Source organism: Lutra lutra, chromosome 1 (genome assembly GCF_902655055.1).
Source record: "Lutra lutra chromosome 1, mLutLut1.2, whole genome shotgun sequence".
NCBI lineage: Eukaryota > Metazoa > Chordata > Mammalia > Carnivora > Mustelidae > Lutra > Lutra lutra.
The window spans coordinates 28,313,576-28,321,335 of record NC_062278.1 but is presented as its reverse complement, the minus strand read 5'-3'; positions in this window follow the sequence as shown (position 1 = coordinate 28,321,335).

Below are 7,760 nucleotides of genomic sequence, written 5' to 3'. Positions count from 1 at the left end.
AGCTCTTCTGGAGAATAATGAAAACTGTTTGCCAATTTCTGTGGTGTAGATAGCCCACCATGCTGACTTCAAGCTACCAACTCATCGCCAAGTACAGAGGTGGGAAAAGATACACGTATTCAGCCCTTGTGAACTGACATACCAGAAACCAGAAGCTGGGCCAGTCAAACAGAATTTCTTTCTTTTATTTTTTTAATATATTTTTTAAAGATTTTATTTATTTATTTGACAAAGATCATAAGTAGGCAGAGAGGCAGGCAGAGAGAGAGGGGGAAGCAGGCTCCCCACTGAGCAGAGAGCCCGATACGGGGCTCAATCCCAGGACCCTGAAATCATGACCTGAGCTGAAGGCAGAGGCTTTAACCCATTGAACTACCCAGGCTCCCCTCTTTTATTTTTTTTTTTTAAGATTTATTTATGTATTTGAGAGAGAGTGTGAGAGCAAGGATGGAGAAGGGCAGGGCAGAGGGAGAGGGACAGAGAGAATCTCAGATAGACTCCTCCCTGAGCGTGAAACCTGGCTCCGGGCTCCGTCTCATAACCCTGAGATCATGACCTGAGCCCAAATCAAGAGTCAGATATTAACCACTGAGCCACCCAGGCACCCCCAGAATTTCAAGCTATGTGGGAGAAGCAGGTATTTCCAAAGATGCTGCCTGAGTGGGGCGAAGGGACAAATACCTTGGCTTCTCTAACTCTGCCACCTTCCATTTTCTCTTCAGTGCCCTTCTTTGGCCAAACCCAGCCAGAATCCAGCTGAGCCTGGGAAATGCAGCCCAGAAGTTCAGATCTCCTCAGATACAGAGCGAAGCTGAGAAGGGCAAGGGATAGATCCAAGAGCATTTGAGCAAGAAATTCCCGGAGCACTTCTACCTCCTTTATAACTGTTCTATAAGCTCTGTGAGGACAGGGACCTCTTCACAGCTCAGAGTCTGGAGTCCAATGAGCACTGCCTGTTTTACAAAATAAAGGAATGATTTATCAACAAATATAATGTCGGCATTTAAAAAGCAGAATATCTGTGTCTCTTTGTGTGTATATGGAACTTGCTGTCAAATCACCGCATTTATTGATACCGTAGAGCTGGAACTTGGCAAAATTGCATTGAAAGGTATCTTACCAGTTGACTTCCTAATATCCTCATGAGGGTCTCAGCCCTTTGAGCCCGTCTCATACAACTTGCTGGAAAACAGAAAGCTTTTGTCCAATCTCATGACTGTTGTCATTAAAAAATCTCCAAATTGTTTACAAATCTGGGTTTTCGCAATTATCATTAACCTAGCACATCCTGCAAGTTTCCCGCTCACCTTGCATAGGCTTGTCCTCCAGCAACTCCAGAGCCCTTAGTTAAATTCTTCATCTGTTACTGCTAGTTCCCGCCAAAGGGAGAGCTGCTTCTGACCAGGCAGAGGTCTGGTCCAACTTCTATCTCGATCCGCCTTCAAGAGAGTCAAACATATTTCATTCGAAGGACTCTCTGTAGTCGAATTTTCCTGTGGATCTTACCCCGGTAGTGCTTCTGCTTCACGTGGCTGCCTTTGATCAAGTGTGTACTTAGAAAGATTTCTAAGTCTTATCAAAGATAAACAAAACTGGACACCAGTTAAAATGGGAAGCATGGAAGTCATCAGTAATCACACCGGGGGTGCAGTCTTCCACCATATCAAAAGGGTAAAGAGTCCAGCGAGAACTGACTCCACTCCTATTTGTCCTGAGGTGACTATTTTAAAGGGAGAATGAAGGAATAGGGAAGGATGAGGGGTAGGACAGGGAGCAGGGGCTCAGTGGAATCAGGGAAGTGAAAAATTACAAAAAAGCAGGAAGAGAGGGCTTGGTGCATGTGAAACTCCTCTGGGTTTGCCAGCTGGTGCATATACAAGTTGGGCTCCTACCCTCCCACAGAGGCTGGGAGACAGGGGCCGTCTCTTCAGGTGTTGGTTGGAGCAATCCATAAAGTCTTCCGGTAACCTTGAACTTCCTTGGGCAGGCACTTTAAGAGGATTAAGGCTGTCCCAGGGATATAGTCTTTAGCTATTGGATTCTATGTTAATGTTTTGGGTGGGTCTTTATAGACAAAGGTTGGGCCTTATCCAGAGAAGGGCTCAGAGGATCCCAGCTGGAATTTGGCTAGGGAGAGAATCAGTCAGTCTCAAACCAATGTACATTCTCAGTGGTTCACTCTTACCAGATATCCTCTCCATCAGACAGGCATGAAAAGGCCATTAAATCAAAGAGGTCCATTTCCCTTACCTACAGCATGAACTGTCTAAGAGCAGGGATGAGGTGCGGCTCCCTGTTGAACTACTCCTAGGAATGTGACCATTTTTCTCCACATTCAGGGTCAACTGGGGGTTGATGGGTGATGGTGATGGGTGAGGTCTTCCTAAGGTAGAGGCAATAAAGGGGTGTATCCTTATCTATAGAGACTTTGAAAACACACGCTTTTTATTATTACCACATGCTGGCAATTCTCAACAATGTCAATGATAAAAATACTCCTACTCCCTGAAACTTTTGTTGACCTAAATTCTACATAATTGCTCTGGCTAATGTTAAGTTCTGCTAATATATATGTAGGCTTCCCATTAGCAGAGTTGTACCACCTCTTCTTTGATAAATATATATTTTTAAAGGGAAGTTAAGTTGTAGAATTTCCATTTGTATAGTCAGCTTTCAGCGCTTGTGGACTCAGCCCCTGCTTTCATTTTAAAATAACCTTGTAATGGCTCAGAAACCATTTGAACTCACTTTGGGTGCTGCATGTAGCTTTCAGTTTTTCGGTTTTTTTTGTTTTGTTTTGTTTTGTTTTGTTTTGCTCAAGCAGCAGATCCAAAATATACAATGACAATGCAATGACTGTAAAGACCGAAGAGGGAGAAACTTGAGTTACTTGAAATATTTTTGGTGTTAAAAACATTAAAAAGAGAAGCAGTATGAACCATAAGGTACAGTATTCCATTTACAAAGTACACATTTCAATTTATACCTATGAAACAGTGCCTTTAAAATTGAAATATATCATTCTTTAGTTGCTAATCGTTTTTTTTTTTAAGATTTTATTTATTTATTTAAGAGAGAGAGCACACACAAAGGGTTGGGGGGGGAGGAGGAGAGGGAGAAGCAGGCTCCCCGCTGAGCAGGGAGCCTGACTCAGGGCTTAATAGCAGGACTGGAAGATCATGTCCTGAACTCAAGGCAGACGCTTAACCAACTGAGCCACCCAGGCGCCCCAGCATTAGTTTTAAAACTAAAAACTGAATGAAGAAAAGAATTCCATTAGAATGATGACTGAATTGTTGCTTCAATGTTGCTTTTAATAAAATTCACTTACGGGTTATCAGAAGATCATTTATATAAGATATTATAATAGAATTATAAGTGATGATTGAAGTTCAAACTTAAATAGATATAAAAACAATTGAGTGAATAGCAGTGGGTGCATTTTATCTTTCAATTCTTTTTAATTGGCATGAGACAAAGTTTCAGTAAAAGACATTTTTTCTTGTCTGTATTTCTTTGCTAGCCATTATCATTATAAGCTGTTGGTTTCATTTGATTATTTCCAAAAATAGCTTTGTCACAGGAGGAGGAATCAAAAAACAGACACGGGGTGCCTGGTGGCTCAGTCATTAAGCGGCTGCCTTTGGATCAGGTCATGATCTTAGGGTCCTGGAATAGAGCCCCGCATCAGGCTCCCTGCTCGGTGGGAAGCCTGCTTCTCCCGACACCTCTCCCCCTGCTAGAGTTCCCTCTGTCACTCGCTGTCTCTCTCTCTGTCAAATAAATAAATTAAATTTAAAAAAAAAAAAGGAGACACTTGGGTATTAAATGCACTAAGAACACCCCTGCTGCCAGCCAGCCAGATCCTTCCCTGTGCTCTCCCACAGCACCTGTCTGCTGCCTGGGCTCCTTTTCCCACTCAGGCACCCTTATCATCTGTCTTCCATTGCGGAGTCAGCGTGACCTTTTCAAAATACAGAACTGATCATACCCACTCCCTTCTCTTTAAATCCATCCATGACTTTGAGATGTTCATAAAGACGCATCTCCTTTGCATGGCCCCCCTCATCCCTGTCCTTCTCTGTCTCCCCCTAGGCTCTCGGGGCTCTCATCCCTCCAGTCACACCAGCTCGGCTCCAAGTCTGTTCTACTTCTACATTCCCTCTCCCTCTCCAGACATTGTTCACTTTGCCAAAAAGGCTAGCTCCCTTGTTTTGTTTTGTTTTGTTTTTTTCCTAGTGCATTCTTACTCATCCTTCAGACTTTTATTCAACGTTATCTCTTCCTTTGAAGAGCCTTCTCCTGGTCCCCTGTGGCTGGATGAAAACACAATTATAGCATCAAATGGTGTCTTGTATCCGTCCTCCCAGCCCTGTCAGAGTTGCAGTTCTACTGGTGTTGGATGCTTATTGATTAATGTTTGTTCTGTTAGACTCTGCTGTTTGCTCATCATAATATGTCTACAGCCTGGCTGGCATTGTGCCTTGCACATGAAAGAGAGGGAGAGAGAGAGAGTGGAATTGGAAAACCCAGGGAGAAAGGAACAAAGAAAAGTGTAAGAAAGCATAAACAAAAAAAGCTTAGACAATTAGGCACAATATTAACTGTCAGATGTTAGCATGGTGTGAGAGCCTTTGAAACTTGAAACTTCTACTGTAAATTTTCCACAAACTATTTAGAAAAGGTTAATTCACTCTTAATATTCATTTAGTATGATGTCTCATACAAATCTCTTCTCCAACAATTACCTTGTAAGGTCCTCATCTTCTAAAGCTATGGTCCAAAAAATGCAAGAAAACACCAAAACCAAGTAAATTAACAAACACTGAAAAATGTATTTTCAAATTATATCACAGATAAAGTATGCATTTCTCTAGTATAAAAGAACTTTGGGGGCATCTGGGTGACTCGGTCGGTTAAGCATCCAACTCTCGATCTCAGCTCAGGTCTTGATCTCAGAGTTGTGAGTTCAAGCTTGGCATTGGGCTCCACACTGGGCATGGAGCCTACTTGAAAAAAAGAAAAAAAAGAAAAGAAAAGAAAAGAACTTAAAAAAAAAAACAAGAAAAGAAAGAATAACTACCCTTTTATCTAACTTCTATAGATAAATGGACAAAAGATATGGAGAAAGAATTCACAAATAAACACAAAAACATGCTCAGTCTTGCTCACAGTAAGAGAATTCAGCTAAAATTGCATGGATGAGATTGGCAGAAATCCAGAACCTTGACAACATACTCTGTTGGGGTGGCTACAGGGAAACAGGCTCTCGTATTTTGTTGGTGAGAAGGAACCACAAGGATACAGTCCTTATGAAGGGGAACTGGGAATAACTAGCAATATTATATATGTATTTATCTTTTGATTGCCTCCTAATAAAAATGTTGTCCAGAAATCTACTTCGAAGATACTCTGGGGGAAAGATACATGAGTAAAGGGTTCGTGGGGTTCCATTTTATTCCTCTCTACTTTGGCAATTATTTGTAAGTATCCATAATGAAAAGGTTTTATCAATTAGTATCTACTGATGTTTTCTTTTGATTGTGGTATTCTGATGCCTCTGCTTGGGGCTCCCCCAAAACACAGCCTAAGATAAAAGCTACTGCATGAGTGAACAATTTAGAAACGATGGAAAGGTATGGTAAACAGGGAAGAAGGGAGAGTTCGCACAAAGGTGTGTTGTTGAGTTGGCCAACACAAGAGGTTGCTCAAATGGAGGGACTTTCTGAGAAGACTAATGAACTTCAGAAGCAGACCCTCTCAGCCTCAGTGAGACCTCAAGGCAGGACGTGAGCAGTAGCAGCCCCATAGTACCTCAGTTCACACCCTGTGAGGTGACCCCTGCGAGAAGTCAAGCCTACACAGAACTTATTCCCCCATCTGTGATTAGACAAGGAGAATTCAACACAGTGCACCAGAGGGGACTGCTATTCTGAAAAGGGCTTATTCACTCTTCTCGGTGAATTTTAGGACTTTCCTTTGATTTCCTCTGAGTAAAATGAATGATACGACGACTTTTAAGAATTTTCGTAATTATCAGCCCAAACACCAAATAGATCATTTTATTATTATCCGTGTTACCAAGATATGCAGCATCCCCAGGAAAGAAGAACACAGTACATATCAAAGCTAGAAAAGTATACTGTAGATGTGAAGGGTTCAACTATATAGCTGTCTCTAAAAGTCAGCCAGTTGTAAATGGTTCTTAGTGAAACAGGGCAAAATATTTAGCATATTTAGCATATCAAATATGCTAATGGTGTGGGAGAAGTATCTTAAATAAATAAAATACAATAAAATGTAATATATAGCATAATATAATATTTTATATATATATATGTGTGTGTATATATATATATATATATATATATATATATATATATATTTAGGGTTTGAAAGCATGATAATAAAAAGAGAGGGAAAGTAAGCTGGCATATTGTTTGCTCCATAAGCATTTATTGAGGAGGTAATAGAACAGCCAAGTGCTCATTCTGAAATGCTGATTATTTCTCTGTACCAGACAGAAGTGGGAATCAAAATGATTTACTCTAAGAATTCTGACTATATTGCTGTGAAATCATTTACACACTGTTAAATGATTTGAATACTCACAAAAAAATCTGAAAGTCCCCCAAAGCATGTTCCTTTGCATTTCCCTGCCTTTCCTCCACCCAAACTAGGTAGTACATGAAGTAACGAGTCTGGAGTTCAGAAGCAGATAACATTTCTATTGGCTTCAATCATGTGGGCTGGCAGAAAGGTTGCAGTCTTCTCAAAACGGTCTTCCCATCCGTATTAGTGTCCAACTGCTGTTGTAGCACATGACTCCAATATTTGTGGCTTTAAACAATAGAAATTTGCTTTCTCACTGTTCTGGAAGCCACAAATCCAAAATCAAGCTGGCAGTGAGAATCTACTCCTTGCCACTTCTTGCTTCTGGTGGCTGCTGATGTCCCTTGGTGTTCCTTGGCCTGTGGGTTGTAGCGCTCCAATATGTGCCTTTGTTGTCACGCTGCCTTCAACTCTCCTTCTACTTCTTTCTTCTGAGGATACCTGTGAGTCCATTCAGGGCCCACCAGGAGAACCCAGGGTTTTCTCTTCATCTGAAAATCCTTAACTTATACACATCTGCAAAGACTCTTTATTTTCCAAATAAGTAACTCTTCCAGATTCCAGGAATTAGAACTTGCTATCTCTGAGGCCACCATTCAGCTCATGATACCCAACCATGAGTTAATCTACTGAGATTCTAATTTCTATCTGACTTATTGTTACTATAGAAGAATGGTTGAAAAGGAAATTAAGCTGCTCTCATATTTATCCATATACCCACCCTAAGATTAGCCATAACTTTGTTTCTAAGGTCAGTGCGCTGATTCTGCAAAGGACCAGGTGATAAATAGTTAATATGGTTTCTGACAGAACTATTTAACTCTGCCACTATAGTGAGAAAGCAGCCATAAACAATACGTAAATGAATGTGTTCCAATAAAACTTGATTTTTCAAATACAGGAAATAGGCCAGATTTGGCCTGTAGCCTGAGGTTTGCTGACTGTTACAATAAGGTCTAGGCTTTTCTTGGGGAAAATGAAAATATTTATTTCAGGGTTTGTACCACAGAAACATCCCTATATTTCTGTAGTTACCACACAGAAGGGAAGGGTAGATATTCTGGAGTTGTGATAGAAGGAAGGCAAACTGTATGGAGCACTGGGTGTGGTGCATAAACAATGAATTCTGGTACACTGAAAAGAAATTT